Below are 18,062 nucleotides of genomic sequence, written 5' to 3'. Positions count from 1 at the left end.
GCTGTTGGGAAAGCAGAAATTCTTGAAAAAAGCTGTGGCATTTGTAGCATTTTCTCCATTTTTCCTTAGGCCTGTGAGCAGTTGCTTCCTATAAGCTGGCATACTCTAGGAAGTGGTGTGCTGAGGAGGCTCTGCTATGTGCTGGCCACAGCTAGTCAAGAGCTTGAGGTCTTCCATCCCCCACATCCTTGATTTATTTATTTATTTTTATTTATTTATTTTTTAAAATTTTTATTTTTCTGAAGAACAAGAACAGAAAGTAAAACTGTTCCTCCTCTCCTGTCAGAACCGCACAACCATTCCTAGAGAGTCCCTGGAGCAAAGTTCATGCTGGTTTGAAGAACCATTCTACTTTTTCTCTCTCTAGGGATTTTGGACTCAAGGAAGAAAGGAGGTCTGATACTTCTCTTCATATCACCTTGTTCAAGAAGGAAAAATGCTGAGTTCAGTTCTTGACTTTTGGATGTTGAAAATTCTCACCCATCCTCTGGGCAGCAGAATAAAAGGGTCCTCCATGGTCTGTCAGAACACTTGCAAAACCAAGTTTAATTAGACCTTTTCAGACTAAATGATAAATAAATAAATAAATAAATAATAAGAAAGTACATTGTGCACTATTTTGAGGGCTGGATGCTAACAACCAGCAGTAAATGTATTTCAATGGTAATTGAATTCAAGAATTATGGTAGAGCAAATCACTATTTGGAGACTGGCTGTGACACATTATTACAATGAGGAATTGGCAGAAGTAGAATGAACTTCTTATCCAACTGCTGTGCTTTCTATCCATCTTCCCTTTTGTTGTCTGAATAATTATAAATAGTTTTTCTGCTTAGGTGTTCCTCAGTCTTCTGGGAATCCTTAAGTACAGCTCTATTTGTTCTCTGTTTTGTGAACTCTTCATTTCATTTATGCAGCACCAGCTACAACCATATTGCTACAGGCCTTCCCTGAGGGAGTAGTCCTACAACAGGCAGCATGGAGTGACTTGAATACATACTCTTCAGGGCTACACTGTGAAGCAACTCTCCTGCTGTCTTCTCTGGAGTCCATAGAAAAACTCCGTGGCCCCAAGACACACTTATTGTATGTCATGGCCTTTCAGAACATTTCAGCCTGCTTCTTTGGTGTCACCATAGCATGATATCAAATTAATGCACACCATGGGACATGGTATAAGTCTGTGTGAGGATACCCAAGGGCATGAGTTTTCTAGAATAACAGGAAAATTGCATAGAGCTGAGCAAGCTGAACTGGTGGTTCCTGGAAGAAAATTCTCTCCAGAATAACTTGTGGGTTTAATCTCAGGAAGACTAGATTTATTCCAAAGGGGTGCCTGGAACCCTGTTATCAACAGAAAGAAAAAAAAATGAGCAAAGGTCCAGAGCCTGAGAACAAACTGGGCACCTAAGCAAGAGTGAGGACATATCTGCAGCTCTGGCATTTCTACCTAACCTGTAGCTTCCTCAGATCTTTTTTCCTAATTAGCCACAAGTGATCCTGCAAGTGACAGCTGAGCACATCCCTACCTGCTGAGAGGCTTTGCATGATTCTAGAAAGTTTCCAAAAGGTTAGATTATTCAGGAAAGAGAATGTCTGCTTGTGCCTCCACCTACATTTCTTCAACTTCTGGCCTGTATGAAAATGAAAAGTAATTCTTTTAAAAATTAACTTCTTTCTTTTCTTTTTTAAAAATTAACTTCTTTAAAAAAATAAAAATAAAAATAAAACAACAACAACAAACACCACAGTTGATTAGAATTTGTGATGGAAAAGACTTCCTCCCAATAGTTTTTATTTTATCCCAACAGAGTTATTCCAACCTTTGTAACTACTGTGCAAGCAGAATGAAGAGCTGGCGTCCTCCAGCTGCCCCCTCTCATCAGTGGGGAATGAGAGCCCAGGAGCAATGCTCTGACAGGCCTCCTGCTGTCTCAGTTGCATTAGTTTTGGCCCAACACTTTCAAAAACTTCAGGGGGGCATGACTCTATGCTCAGCAAAGTTGCTGGTAACCATCCTGTTGATTTCCACATTTGCTAGATCTGGGTCAAAATGCACAATTCCTATGAAAGTCTTTGGAGTTTGTGCAAAACACTATCTGGAGAAACAGTGCCCAGACAGTTTTTGGAGGCTTCATAAAGCAGCCTAACGAAACAGAAGGTAAGTCTCCCCAGGCTATGATGCAAGTGGAAGTAGGCAGTCACACAGGGCTTTTGGGAGTCACTTAACACCAACTAAGGTGTAAAGCCCATACACTTACCCAGGAGTAGGTGTTTGCTGATAAAACTGAGCAAACTATAATCCACATTTAATGGTTAATGGTTTTGCCTCGCTGATACTAGAAAACTTTCTGATAAGGGTTTAAAAATCCTGTCAAGCTCTTTGTAAGCTTCCTCAGCCAAATGGTTCAGGCTAATTAGAGAGCATCATCATCATCTGTATTTCTGTTGGAATGAGCCTAGGAAAAGCTGCTTTTATATTGATTGTTATGAAAGTCTGAAAAAGTAGCAACTCTCTTGTATGCACCAACTTAACTCCTGCCTGATCTGTGAATCCTGGCATACAGCCTGCCACCTCCAGGAGCTATGTTTCTTATCGAACTAATCCAGAGACCAGGTGTCCAGTGAAAAACAAAATATACCTTCTCAAATCTTAGTGTTACTTTTTCCCAGTGTACCTTCCTTAGAGTTGACCTTATAATGCAGTGTGAACCACAGAAGAATTTTCTCATTCTATATAACTCTCTATGACTGTAAGTCATCTTCAGTCTTACAGATACCTTAATTGAAAAATAGAAGGTTTATTTTTCTGTTTCTGAGTTAAATAACTGCAGGCATTTAATGAGACCTCCCATACACACTGGGATGCTGGAATTATTGTAATGGTTTTAAGAAGAAGATATTCAGCTATTTTCTGTTCCCTGACAAATTCCAATAGACTGACAAAGATGATCTTTGTTTGATCTTCAGGGATTTGTGGCATCCCTGTCCATGGCAGAGGGGTTGGAACTGGGTGATCTTCAAGGTTCCTTCCAACCCAAGCTGTTCTCTGATTCTATGAAGGAATATAACAGAAAACTTTTATTGCTGTAGATTTAAGACTTTAAATCGCAGTAACTAACATATATTCTGTCTCTTTCTGGCTCTTGAACTTCCAGGTAAACAGAGATTAAATTATAAACTCTTCTATGTAATAGCTGCACTGTCTGATTACTTAACTCAATAAACTGAATTATGTAAATACTCAAACATTAATAAAGATGAAGCTGAAAGGAAAAGATCTGTGAAATTACAAAAAAAGCAACCCAAGGTATCGAAAAAATCCGGTCTATAACTTACTCTGTGCTTAAGCTGTTAGTAAATGTTGTGTCAATGTCCTCCTAAACTGTAGAAGAAGTAGGTCTTCCAAAATACCTAGAATGGAGCCTCCAACCTGTCTTCCAGCAGCAAGGCACGGTAAAGCACACACAAGCTGTCATGTACAGGTATTTGTCGACAACAGGTCTTAGCATCTGTTCCAGAAGTCAATACCCCAATTAGAAATTTTCACATGAAATCTAATTTCTTTCTTTGCTGAGAATTAAGTGGATCTCTTGTCCTGTTCCCAAAGAGAAAAGAAGGGAAAATGCTCATTGTCCTTTTCATAACAACATTTTTTATATTGAAGGATTATGTTAATATGTCATGTCTTAGTCTTCTGTTTTCTAGACAAAACAAACCCAGTTCCTTTACCTTCTCCTCTAGGTCATATTTTCTAAACTTACAATTTTTACTCTGTTATGAACTTTCATGCCAAAAAAATTGTTTCATTATTGTAACTAGGAGCCAAGTAGAGTAACATATTTGCCTCTCTAATCTTGCCACCTTAAAAATCACATTCCTCTTAATGTAAATCACAGCTTAAATGTTTGTTGTTTTGTTGTTTGGTTGACCTTTTCTTTCTTTCATTTTTTTTTATTGACATTGTAAATGCATCCTATTCTCATCCATACTTGCTTTGCATTGTACCAGCTAAACATCCCCCCAGATCCTTTTAACCTTTTGGAAAGTGCTGAATCTGTGGGTAATTTTCATGTAGCTGTGATCCTCTGACTCCTTCCCTATGACCTTGAATTTCAACATAAGTTGCATGTCAGCACAGCCAAGTCTTCACAAACAAGTTGCTATGCTCATCTGACCCCAAACTGAAGAATGCCTCCCACCTTTTTCCACAACAGGACCCCTTAGGCATATTTCTACCCTCACACTTAGTATGCTGCCAAAACCATATTTGCCTCCCTGCATCCAGAAAATGCCGCACTCAGCCATCCTGGGGTGGATGTGCTCACGTGGAGAGGAGACAGATGTGTGCCAGGAGCTCAGATGGCACAAAGCACCTAAGGACACTGCAATACGGTGAGGCAAGAGGATAACCTGGGATAAATGGTTAAATTGCTTTTTAAGTAGCTTAATTATTTCTAACTCATCCATGTAGCAAATTATTGTAACTGGTTGCATGAAGACATTGGCAGAACACTAGTGGCCACAATCACTAACCAAAGTCTTGGTGAACAAAGATGTAGTTGAGCCAGTACCAGTGATTGTTCTTTCTGTGTAAAACATGGGAAAAATATTTAATATACTTCATTGTTAGCTTAAATCCCTGTGGTGGAAAACCAACGAAGTATTATTGGGTGTGTAACTTTTAAATGTATTTTTCTTCTTTTCTGCCAATGTTGTGGGAAGAGTAAGTAGCTTTCAAAGATTCTGGTCATTGACTTCAGCTTCCTCAAATCCCAAAGCAGACTTTTTCAATTCTAGTAAAATTATCTTCATTTTTCAAACCTTGCTTTATCTGTATGGCTGGCGATTCCCTCAGCTCTGTATTTCACCAAAAATAAGATTACTTTTATACAGTTAGTATAAAGACATTAGTATGTCTGCAAGAAAAATAGACTTTAGTTAATAATGTATCTATGGAAATTATGTTAATGTAGCTTACTGCATTACCTCTACATCAGCAGTAATTTACATTAATAATTAGAAATTGAAGTTGTGACTAGATTCTGAGCAAGAGAAAGTGGCTTTTGATTTGAACCCAAACGGCTAAAAGGCATTTCCTTTAATTTTGGATCAACTGTCAAAAAAGCAAGATTAAAATCCATACTATATAATTTCCTCTGCTCCCTCAAACACTGGATGTTGATATTATTACATCCCAATTTATCAAGAGTTATTTTTCTACTATATGTAATAATGACGACACTCCTTTTTTCAAGAAGATTTTATGTTTTGCGTGAATGAGTATGCACATGCAGATGTGGATAATTTCATGCGCATAGTGTGAGACTGGGTTTCTGTCTGTATCAGTCTGTGCTTTATGATGAATTTTACCTTTAGAGATTTCTCTGAGTATCCTCAGTTTCTTTCTAGAATCTAACTCACTCTCTCAAGAAGCACTAGGTACAAATCCAAGAAACTAGTGCCTTTCTGTTAAACCCTTGACTGTTTCCCATAACTAATATTTTGGGAAACAGGCCTTGATAAACATTTTAGTTTTCTCTGAGTTCTGTGTGTATATATATATATATGCAGATATGGGTATATCAATGAGTCCATTGTTTATTAAGGTGAAAAAAAATAAATGAATTCGTATATTAATGATCTTGTTTATTCTTACTCCTTTTTGACTTGTGATCCTGGTGGGAATTGGGTTTCTTTAATGTTTTATTTATAGTTTATGCAAACATTACAATTTTCATTGTATTTGCATCAACTCGTCCTGCAGAAGTCCTGTAAGTCTCAAAATAAATAGTTTTCTGTGTGTTGTCAAAACACTATTTAAAACCAGTTTAGCATTTAAGTGTGGTTCACGTTTACTGTCTTTCAGTGACTTCCCATCACTTGTGCTCAGTTTAGAAGTAAAAGGATGTTGGTGGTTTTAGCAGAAAGTAAGGCAGGATTCTTCCTGGTTCATGTATCATCACCTTTAAACCAGTCTCAGTTTCACTATGATATTACTGTAGAAAATTAAGGACATCTTGAGAAGCACAAATGCCAGGAAAGCACCACAAGGTGCAAATCATTTATAATAACCAGACATTATTTGTGATGGGGTAAGTGGCAGTGCACAAGGATAAAACGACTAGTGTTTCCTTATCAACCACACACATAGTCCCTGGGATTGAAAGATAAACAGTATTTTAGCTGTAAATGGATTAAAGCTTTTTTAGGCCATGTCCTGGTTTCAGAAGACAAAAACCATGGTGTATACCAGCATTTTTAAAGAAATACTGCAGAAGGAAGTTAAATTTTGGTCTAGCAATAAATACACTGGTTGAGAGAAACACTTCATGAGTACCTGCTATTATCTACTAAATACAATAAAACTGTCCCTGGTAATGCATTTCACAGTTGTTTTTCTTTTGTGAATACATATATCATTAAATATCACTACATTTGTCTGTGTTCGTGTAATAGGTCCAGGTTTTAATGTCTTGAGGTTTCCTGGAAAACACTGAGGTGAGGATGGACAAAGTAGTTTCAACAAAATAAAAAACTTTTCTTAGAATCAGTACTATCCACAGCTTGCCTTGCTTTCTGAAATGTTAGGTTGGTCTTTTTTACAAATGTTTTTCTATGCTTTTGTGCTTCTAGATCTGGGATAGACATGGAAATAAATGTTAACAGTACAAAAGAAAAGCTGAAACTTTAGTAGTGCCAACTGGAACCAGAAATATTGGATATATGACAAGAAAGTCTTATATCATTTCCAGTTCAATTTTGCAGTATCAAGACGTTTGACTCATTTAGATAAGGTCTGGATAGAAGTCTGGGCTCTCTGATGTGTGTCTGAACTGAAAACACAAATTAAAGTGAAGTTGCCAATGTTTTGGGACAAAACTATTTGGACACTGGGTAAGTTAAAATGTTATAGGAAGAATATTCTAAAAACTCCAGTATCCAGCTGTTGTATAAAACTGTGGCTGTTTGAAATTCTGTCATCAGTCAACTTTTTGCTAAATGGATGAATAAACTCCGAATGTGAAAAAAATCTCATTAAGGCAGTCTCTGTCCCTCATCTATTGATGAGCTACTGAAATCTAGGTAACACATTATAAGGAGAAGTCCTGCTTGTGCTTGAGGCTCCAAGGGGATAGACTGATGCTTAGCTAGGAGTCTTTCTAGTGACCTTGTTGAATTTTGGATCAGCCAGAGAAGTCAGTTTGTGTGTATATCTGAAGATCAATTCTATATTATTTTCTCCCCCTTTTCCTTAGAGGAGGGAGAGTGAGAAAGGAGTTTTGGTGGAGTTCAGCTGCCCAGCAGGGTAAAACCACCACAACACTATGCCTTAGGATCTGCAAAAATACAGAGTAATAGATAGGAGAGAAGGACAAATGTGATAGCAAGTAAGTTAGATGAAACTAGTACATTTTTACAGTTGCAGTTAAGAGTTAAGCAAATGGCAATTGCAAATTTTCATCTTTCTAACATGGGAATGCAGATGTTTTATGGCTGTTAAAAGACAGGCCTTATAAACCACACTGCCAAGTATGAGCAATCAGTTTTTACTTTAATTTTCCCAGGGTTCTATCTTTCCACAGGAACAGTATAATGTTTCTTAGGGGGGGTACATTTCACAATGGCTGCTTAGGTGCCTGAGCACGCTGCCTCAGAAGACACGCCATTTCTCACAACTTGCTACATATCTCCTACCTGAAGTGAAACTTCAGTCCATTTATACGTCTCAGACTTGAATAAGGACTGAGACATGCATGATGTCTAGGTACTTCCTAGCTTGCCCTTGATTTTGCATCTTTTGCAAAATAACAAATTATCACATTGTGGTTGTTTCTGAAGTGGACAGCATAACAAATTCATTTCCCCGTTTAATGTTCTCTGTGTTACTGCGTTTTGAAACATTAGAAAGTCTGTAGTTATTCCACATTTCTTTAGTCTGTAGAACATGAAGTGAAAGTAAATGGAGAAGTGAATTTTGATGCATGTCTTTTCTTTGAACGCAATCAGGGCAGTTTTCTTTCTCTCAGATTGAAAGTAGGTGACTCATTATCCCCCCTGCACTGTTAGGACTCAACTCAGTAGCATATGATTTATTATTCCCAAACACCCACAGAAATGTGAGGCATGTGTTGCATGCTTGAAGGTACGGTAAGGTCTGATTATCAGTCTGCCTTTATCCTGAGTAAAAACATATTAATGTCAGCATCAAGTCAGTTGAACAACTTGCAGAAGGTTTCCAGGAAGCATCTTTCTTCTCATGAAGAGCCTTAAGGCTTTTGTTACAACTCCAGGAACTCTACCAGACACAAAAATGCATACGACAACAAGCATGCCCTGTATTACTCAGTTACAGTCCATGAACTGTCACTTTTATAATTGTAAAGCAATTGCAATAACCCTAGTTGCTTAGAAAAAAATTGTGTCGGAAAATGTTTCTTTTGCTTTTCCCCCTATCCAGCTAACTGTCCAGTGTTAGAGTCATACAAAAGTCCTGCAGATGATAAAGGCAAGTCTTCCTCTATATGGAATGGGTCTCTGCTCTGATACACCAAGATTATCAGCAAGGTGATCCAGCTTTTGGACTCAATTTTTAAAACAGACCTCTGGTGTTTGTTTCTTCTTCCAGTTAAACTCTTACACTGCAAAAACGTGGTGACCCACCTACTTCTCCCCTTCTTGCTGCAGTAAGATAAAGGAAGACGGCAATAGGTTTCAGAGTAAGATGTTGTGGAGAAGAGAAGCCCATTCTCCTGTCCCATAACAAGCAGCATCTAGCCAGCACTGCCTCTGCAGATCTTTTCTTCAGGTGACTCAGTCTCCCACATTGCCTGTGATCCTGGAAAAAGGGCTCACGCCAACTAACCGTCCAGATAATGCTGCAAATTCCAGGCTAATCAGGGAAATTGCCTATTCACTTGAACAACAGCCACAGGCCTGGGAGACGCCAGCCTCCAACTGCAGTCATGCCTTGGCTCATTAGTCCTATGTGCCCCTGAAACTCAACTGTCAAAGGGGTGTTGAGCGCACAAAGCACTGGGCAGCATCTGAATTAAATTCCTGCACGGAACCAAAAATAGTACGCTTTGAGCCCCTTCTCTGTTGTGAAGGAAAAATGCCTGGACAAAAAAAAATGCTTTTCTTGGTATTATTTAATGTGTTTTTCTGTCTAAAAAGCTAAAGATTTTTGGCCTCAAGGGGTGCTAGCCTGTTACCTTAGAGACTGTTTCTTTTAGAGGCAGTGGAGTGGCAGAGGGCATGCCTTTGCTGCTTACCTTGGCAACCATGAATTGCTAAATGCTATTCCCATGAATGCAAGCCTTTCACTGCCATTAGCGCTTGCCCACAGGTATAAACATTCCTTCATGAAAAGGTCCAGGGGAATGTACACTACGTCGATAAAAATCAAGACGACAAACAAAAGCATATTATATAACGGAGCAGTTATATAAAATTAGATTTTAAAACAAGACGTGTCTTTAATGACATTGATCCTGGACGCGGTCAAATTTCCTGTTCCATTTATATTCCCTACAGCCATACCAAGCGGTGGCAGCAGGGAAGGGAGGAAAGCGAGAAAGCTCGACAGGATATTCTTGTTTCTGTAATTGCAAAATGGAAGACCACTGCGTCTGTACTCAGAATAAACGTGCTGGATGGCCTCACAGGAATAGCACGACTCCAGCGGTCTCCCTGCCTGGCACTCGGGCAGATGGACATGGGAGGAAAGCAGAGCTCCTTGGGGCCGTGCAGTGTCACCAGCTCCCCCTGCTCACAGGGATTCTTTATGGTCTAGCTGGGCAAACACTACAGGCAAAATTCTCGACGTGTTTACCTGTATAAAGCCCTTGTGCTGCAAAAACAAGAGATTTGTTGTATTCTTCCTGTAAATGAAGCTGTTGAGTGTGGAGGAATTAAGTTCTAAACTTAATTCTCCCCCTCCTCCTCCCCCCAGTCTCCATTTTGTAAACTGATGATTTTTAAAGAACAGCATTTCCATGCCATTATCAAATCAATTCACTTTCTCAGGTCTCATCTGATAGGACTTCCAATAAAAAAAAATGACTCATCTGGTTTTGTTAGATTGTAGTGAAGCGTATTTTAGAAGGAGAAATCTCTCGGGAAAACGACACCACTATGAGACTTTTCTCTAAATGCCGGTCAACAGGGAGCCAGAAACCAACTAATGGCTCCCATGGGCTGAAAAGCCCAGAGCTCAGCAAAGCACTAGGACACTATGGTCTTGATATGCCTATACAACAGCACCTTTGTGCAATGATATTGTGGTATTTCCAGGCAGGCTCATCCAGCCTGGAGAAGGTTCATCCCACCTTGGGAAAATCCATGTAGATGCATTGCTTAGCACCGCACAGAGAAGTCTCCCTGCCTTGCATCACACATGTGCCATGACACCCAGCAGTCAAATGGGCTCTTGAAAGCTGACCCTGATGCAAGGGCAGAAGGGGCAGGCTCTGGATGGCTGCTCCAGAGCAGCGCAGCCTTGAAGAGCTTCATCATCCAACAGTGATCAACGCAGTGGTCAAATTTATTGGAAAATAATGTGAGGCTTTCCTGAAAACAAAACAAACAAAAAGAAAATACAAAACAACCAAACAAAACCATTCACCAACCCAACTCCAGCACACAGATTTTAAAGCCATATTTCAAAGGAAGGCTTTGGAAGGGCTGGCCAGCTGTCCGCAGAGCTTCTGCCCCAGCATCTCCCTTCACCCTCCCACCTCCTGACGTAGCCCCCACACACCTGGCATGAAGTGCTTTCAACCAGCACACAGCAGCCTGTGAGCACCAGCCAATGACCCAGCCTCCTCTCCCACTGCAGGGGCACAAGCTCAATGCTGCTAAACAGTTAGTGCTGGAGCTTTGGGCTTTTGCTGGTTTCACTGGGGAACAGCTCTCCTCTGCATGCTAGTAGCACTGGTGGTTGGGATGCCATTGTACCCTTGTAAGAATGGGATCTTTACAAATGTACTTCACATGCTTCTGTTATCCCACCATTTATTCTGCTACTTTATTACACAGGCTTTTATTACAATTTCGTTAGGGACAGAAAAGGTTGAATCTTCAGTCAAATCAGCAGAATGAACATTCCTGGTGCATCATTAAGTGAATGAGGAACCACTTGCTTCATCTTTTAGAAGAAGAGTCCATTTTTCAGAAATGCTGATGTGGAAATACATGGAACAGAAATGCCCAAAGCCAGGGCCATGATGCTGTAAGAGGAAACAGGTGTGGTGCCGCCCTGCTGGCCCCAAAGCTGCTGGGTGTCACAGCAGACAGCAGTGCTCTCAGGACCTGGCTGAGCCTCGGCCGCTGCAGTGTCCCACGTGAGCATCGCAGCGGGGGCAGAGCTCTCGTCCAGCTGCTGCCCCCAGGTCTGCCGCACTGGGCAGGTGTGCCTGTGGGTTGGATCCGCTTTTGGGTCTCACGGACGTTCAGGGGTGTTGTCAGGGTCCAAAAACCTCATCCTAAAGAGGCTTCTTACGAAAATGAAACCTGGAAAACTTGAAGAGCACAGGACTTACTCCTGCTTGAATTCAAGTCATCCAAGAGATTACTTGTATCCATCTGTATGCACATAAATCTAACCAACACAGGCCATGCCAGACAGGAAGAAATAGGCACCAACAAGTACCTACCTTTTGGTCCCCAGCACAGTGAATGTCCTCAGCAGCAGCAAATGCAAAAAACAGAAAGCTGGTTCATGGACTCCCAGACTGAAATTACCTTTCTTCACAAAACAAATTGTGTTGCTTTCCAGGTGCCTGTCAAGTGAGAGACAATGGTAGTTAAAGGACATTTCTACAGTCCACAATTCCCAACTGAGGAAACTTGAAAAGACATTTAATTTATGAGACATGAAGAAACTGTGAAGCAATGTAGTTGTGAAATCCATTAGTGCATACAGCTTTCAAGGAATGCTAAAAAATTGGTGATGCGTAGAACAAGCTTAGCAACTTTACAAACTCAGAATATTTGCTGTTTAAAAGTTGTGGTATATTTCAAGAAAACAATCCCTCCAAAATGTATGATATTTTTCCTTGTTTTTCCTGTACTAACTACACAACATTGTTCCAAGCACCTGGATTTCAGTTCAAAGTAGCAGAAAAGAAAATGTGTAAATTGAATAGATTAAACAAAAAAGTCATAAGCATTTCTGAATTAAATACACACTTAAGAAAAATCTTCTGTCTCATAGTTGTGTCCAAAAACTGTTCTTTGGGTTGTTTACTGAAGCCCGTAGTGTATGCACTGAGAAGGCCAATGAGAGCCCTGGCATCTCCTTCAGGAAAAAGAAAAAGAAGAGAAAGAAATGAAAACAATCAGAAGTATCTGTAAGCATCCACCATCTGGCAGCTGAGCTGGTAGCAAGCAGACTTTAATATTTAGAGTCTGTTCAATTTTTTAGTCAAAACCATCACAATTCTGTTCCCTTTGAAAAGTTTGGAAGGCTCAGACTTGGGGTCCCTTCCTTCCTCTTCCCCATGGCACCCTCACCTTCCTGTCTTGCCTGATTCCTTTTTGAAAGCACAAGCCAATGGCTTCTGCTCTTTCTTTTCTGGCATGGAGCAGCAGCAACTGTTTACATCAATGAAACATAAATCTGGGCACGTAATACCATCAGGTATCAAACGAAATGAGCCAGATACTAAACAAACCTGGGGACTGGTAGTGGAATAAGGATAAGATCAAAGGCTGCAGTTATCCTATCTAACACAAGCTTTTCAACTGCTTCCCAGTCGTGCCATTGCAGCTCTACCAAGTGACGACAGCGAGAAATTTCCATTACAGGAAACACAGAGAATAAGGTCAGATACTTCATTATTCTAGTTTTCCAGCATCCATGTCAGGTTATATTTAGATTTGTTTAGCTGAGTTTCCTGCATCTGGGCTGTAAATTCTTGACATAATCTACAACTCCCAGAACAAGACAGTCATGACTTGCCTTGCCATGCCTTGCCTTTCCTTTCCTCACCTTGCCATGTCTGCCTTCCCTCCCCATAAAATTCTCCTCCTTCCCCAAAAGAGGAATTTGGTGTGGTTTGGTACCAGCTATGGCATTTTGGATTTCAGTGGATGGCTTTCCCCAGCTCTGCAGCCTGTCGGCAGGTGGTCCTAAAGGCAGCTCAGCCCCAGCCTTGACCCAAGAGCATCCACAGGATCACCAGGTCTGGTGTCCCTGGCTGTGACATACAGTGTTAGCATACAGGGTATAATAGTCTGGGTGGATGAAATCAAATAAATAGGTATAATTTCGGGAGCAGCAAGTACTGGTGGTTTTGTTTCTTTAAGCTGAACACATTCGTGTTAAAGGCCAAGTGTTGCCAGTAAAAGGACTATGCAAATTAAGGGATATTTTTTTCCTCTAGCATGGTGAAATTAAAGAAAAGCTAAAATTAGCATTCTAACACTAGCTTCACAGGTCCCAGTTCTGCCATTACAGAATGAATGTGCTGAAATGGAGGAGGGGAGAGGGGGGGACCTCTTATTTCTGGCAGAGAGTTGTGAAACGCTGTGATTATCAGGGAGCAGCAGCAAAGTTCCCTGGAATTAGCTAGCAGTCATACACCTCTAGCTAATCATGTTTCAGCCACTATGAACAGCTCGTACCCACTGTGAATACACCGGGGAAGCAGCCCTCATCTCCCCCTGCCCAAATTTTTGGCTGGCTGGATGTTCCTGATTATTTTCTTCCTCTGCTCAGAGTAAACCTCCTCTAATTCATTCACCAACATAACATGTCAGCTTCCATTGTAAACCAGTGGTCACAGTTGAAGGTATCAGTGCAGATGGCCCACAGTGATCCTCTTATACTGCTGTTCCAAAGTCACCATCAAACATTCCTCATCTGAAAGTAACCGTAGCTAATTGTGCTCCTGATTTATGTCAGAAGTTATTGTGTTACCTAGTCATGGTTAAAAACACATCTTACTCTGAGAGTTTTGGACTAACACAAATTCTTGATGCTAAGTACCACAAGAATATGCTACTAATTTTAGCTCATCCGGTGGCTTACTTTAATCACTGCCACTATAGTGAAGTCGCTGCTGGGATGTTGAACAGCAAATATTTAACAGCATTCTATCACGCTATGCGAAGGTGTAGGGCACAAATTGAGGAAGAATACCATATCCAATTGAAGTGGCAGAGGAATGCAGTAGACAGAATGTAATTACTTGTATGAAAATTTGCCTAGGAAACTGAAGCTAGCACCTCCAGTCCTTTAAAAAATATATCTTTAGACTATAATAATTAGTCCAAATTTCTTTTCTAGGTGCACATTGCATTGTTAGAGAGTAGGCAGACAAGTTAGAGTGAAAAAAAAAAGATATTAAAAAAGCAACAACAGAATGAATGTTTCCTGAATTTCTATTAAATTCAAGCTGATATTAAAAAAATGCCATGACTGTCTAAGAAAAGCAAAATGGAAATCAAGGAAAAATAAGGTCTGTTTTGAGATTTACACATTTCTGAACTTCCAGAATCCAGAGTCAGAAGGCAGAAAGAACCTGAGATACTTCTGACCCAGGAAAAGGTAGACTCCCTGTGAATGCCTTTTTCTCCGTAAGACTTAAGACCTGTGGCTAGGCTTTCACTTGGAAGCTGTTTGCCAATTCATTGGCGTTGTGATAAGAGCGTTCAAATGTTTGAACAATAACCCAGGATTTTTTTGATGCCCTTAAGTCGTGTGGGGAAAGCCTTGAGTCTGTACTCATTAGAAACAGCAAAGTCTACATCCAGAAGAGATTCAGAGGCAGTGCTGCAGGGATGCCCAGTGTTGAGGAAGCCAGCGCCCAGCCCTGCGATGCTGGGCTGCTACGTACCAGGCACTGTGCAGGGGATGCCTACAGGGAACCACATCCATTCTCTGCACTGCAGAGACCAAAACCAAGCAGCAAGCCTCTCCAGCTTGCAAACAAGTAAACCCTGAGGACATGCATAAATTTTAACTCTATCCATGGTGGCCCAGGTTTTGCATTCAGAATTATTGTAATGTACCTTCCTCTCCTCAAGCCAAAGTCCTAATCCGTAAGAAGACAGTCTAAATTACAACAGAGAACACGGATTCCTGGCCATGCTTTGCAAAATTGACCACGGGACAGTCTCCAGTGGTCTGGTGGACATTTGCACTTAGGTTGGAAGTGGCTGATTACTACTCACCTTGGTCCTTGGGCTCTGCCCTTCCCTGTTTCTTTGGAAAGTTCCCAAACAGCAGGTTACAGGCACTTGTCTTCTCATCCACTTAGACACACTGTGCAACAGAAGGATAGATTCTCTCAAAGACAAAGTGACAATTTGGTGTCGAGTATGAAGAGGGGCAGCCCTCCAAGCCAACCATAATCCCTTGAGCTCTGGAAGCAGCACAGCTAAGAAAGCTAACTGGCTTAAGCATAACACCATGCAGAGGCAGCAACACTTCCATCCACCCAGAGGCTAACTTGTGTGTGCAAGGCATACATACACACTGTAGAGATAGGACAGCAGGGATATTTGCTCACTGCTCTGATCACTGCTCTGGTTGCCAGTTTGCTATACTGTCAGATGTTCCACAGGTGTTAAAATGGGGTGTTTTGTATCTATACAGGCTGAAGACAAACTCATTACCCATTTGAACACTGTGGTATATACCTGCAGCAAGAAAGAAAACTAGAGAGTGGGTAGATGAGCCTCAAATACAAAAATCACTTTGATGATATATCATATTTTGGGCCTTCCTCCCTTCACAGTGTTCCATAAAATCAGCCTTAACAGAGACATTTACAAGCACTGAGCATTTAGAGGCAGCAAAGACCCCTTTTATTGCAGGAAATTGAGAGAAACTTTCCATGCACACACTCATGCTTGTGCACTCACAAAACCTCCTCGAATATAACTTTAAGAGATCCAGCACTATCGCTCGGCTCATCGGCCAGAACCACTTCATTTTGATTGAAGAAAGGAAAAACAACAACAGTAAAACTCAAACTACTGGGTTCCATAAATTGGGCCAAGTTCTAAAAATAGAAACACTTTCTTATGGAAAGAAATACAGAAAAGAAAAGAAAAAAAAAAAAAAAAAGACCAACACCAACAACCAGCCTCCAGAAGATCTGAACCGTTCCCAAAATTGTCTGAATTTGGTGCCAAGCACACAGGGCAGCCTAATACTTCAGAAATCTCTCATGCCAGTGCTGGATCTCTGCAGGAGCTAGTGACTGGATGTCCAAGACCGGGAAGTGACTGTGGAAAAAAAAAAAAACCACACAACTGTTTTCTAATGGACAAGCTGTTCGACCATTTTAACTGTTGCTTGAATGCTTGTCTTCAGGCAACACGATGTAAAATCTTCCCTTGGAGACTCAGCCCAGCTGCTGAGACTTGCAGCCTGGCACGGTGCTGCAGGCGCAGCCTCCAGCAGCTGCCTCCCCACAACACGAAGAGGAAGGCAGCAGGTTTTCTGCTCATGAGGACGCAGTTCAGCTCCGCTGGCGAGGCTGGCATCTTGGGCAGCCTCTGCCCACACACAGGGGGGCAGCTCGTCGGGGTGGCACCAAACCCCGCTGGGTGCACAGCAACCCAACGGCTTCCACCCCAGTGCTGAGCAGGGAACAGCAGCTACACGGACAGCACACACAGGGTGTGTGACAGCGCTTTTGCCTGAATGTAACAGCATGTTTTCTTTCTACCTCTGAAGACAATTTGGATTGCTTTTCATTGAAATATCTTTCTCCTAGAGACCCCAGTTTATTATGGATGGATTCCAGCACTTACAGTCCTGAACACAACTCTTTGCTGCTGAAAAGAAACTTCTTGTGACAACGCAGCAGGCAAACAAAGGATACCTTAAAGTGTGAAGTATTCTTTCCACTTGCACAAACACGGCAGAAGTGGCAGGTCAAGCAGCCCCGTGAGCATATGCTCAGTACGTGCCACACATTTCCTCTCCAATGGAAAGGGAGCGGTTCAAAGGAAGCAGAGCAAAGTTCCAACACAGCCTGGGCGGGCTCCGACTCCGATTTCTGTTTTGAAACTTTGCCTGCATTTCTCAGGGTATCACTGATTGAGAATGGATCTGCTTTCTCACAACAAATAACTCCTGTCAATTATTTGTACTGCAGCAGGGCCTGAAATCAACAGTCACGGGCCCGAGGTCTTGTTCTGTTCGGTGCTGTACAAACTTAGGCATGTTTCTGCAGGGCTGAAAAGGCATGGAGATGTGCTTTCAGTGAAATTTTAAGTATTTCAAGAGGAAAGGCCAATTTCTGTTTTCCTGCCTGCACTGTTCAGAATGCACAACACACAGAAAACAATGTTAAGAAAGTAAGTAACAAAGCAGCTTATGTTTATCCTCTGAGACTCTCTATTATCTTACTAAGAACCAGGCAGAAATACAGCTCCTTATGATTTTGCTTTCATGTTTTGCCCAGTCTCAGGATATATGGTACTAAAAGAACATATCCATTTCAGGGACAGAATACCAGAACAACTGCTTTCTGCACATTGTAATGGCAAGAAATGTAGGCCTTTAATATCCAGGCAGGAAGACAGCATTCAGGATTTACACAAATCACTGGAGAGCTTCGTGCTAAAATACCTGAAATGTCACTAACGACCTCCAGCAAACAAGTTCTGGAGGGTTTCCAAACCTTCTTGTCCTTCTGTTTCTCCCTAGACCTACGGCCTAGCAGACGTTTGTCCCAAACACTTGAAGATGCGGCCTGCAAAGACCCTGGCAGGGCAATTCTGCCGTCTCCTTCTGTAATCCATACCAGCCTCTGGTACTTTTGTGAGGCATTTCACTTGTTGTCCAATGCAGTCTCAGTGTTTCTGAGTGGTCATTTGCCCTTTCTACTAAAAAGGTTAAAAAAAAAAAAAGTTTAAAAATCTTAGTAATACAATGTTATTTAAACTTTAACAGCTTTACTGATGCTAAACAAGCTCCATTGTAACTCTACCAGTTTCCATATAAACTCCATATCCAGTTCTAACTTCTGTTTCCTGAAAACCTTTGCTAGGATAGCAGGGTAAGCTATTTTCTTACTCTCGACACAGCTGAAGCTTGT

The 18,062-nt window shown here is 41.2% G+C and overlaps 1 long non-coding RNA gene across 34 annotated transcripts in view; it reads right to left on the bottom strand.

Annotated features, from left to right (window-relative positions):
* Window positions 1-398: 398 nt before the first annotated feature.
* The window catches only part of LOC126913244 (uncharacterized), a 38,719-nt gene continuing 21,055 nt past the window's right edge, over window positions 399-18,062 (bottom strand). For 26 of the 34 annotated variants that reach the window (XR_007708012.1, XR_007708030.1, XR_007708020.1 and 23 more), the window contains 3 exons: window positions 15,181-15,271; window positions 11,658-11,783; window positions 10,991-11,522 (listed from right to left, as the gene is read on the bottom strand). This is a non-coding gene — a long non-coding RNA (uncharacterized LOC126913244). Of the gene's footprint in view, window positions 531-1,529; window positions 1,635-3,339; window positions 3,599-10,331; window positions 11,523-11,657; window positions 11,784-15,180; window positions 15,272-16,085; window positions 16,240-17,593; window positions 17,851-18,062 lie in introns of those variants that run through there. The other 8 variants (XR_007708007.1, XR_007708002.1, XR_007708005.1 and 5 more) reach the window with 3 other exon arrangements.

This window comes from Cygnus atratus, chromosome 3, assembly GCF_013377495.2.
Source record: "Cygnus atratus isolate AKBS03 ecotype Queensland, Australia chromosome 3, CAtr_DNAZoo_HiC_assembly, whole genome shotgun sequence".
NCBI classification, from domain to species: domain Eukaryota; kingdom Metazoa; phylum Chordata; class Aves; order Anseriformes; family Anatidae; genus Cygnus; species Cygnus atratus.
Note: the sequence above shows the minus strand (reverse complement) of the source record. Positions and strands in the feature narration are given on the sequence as shown.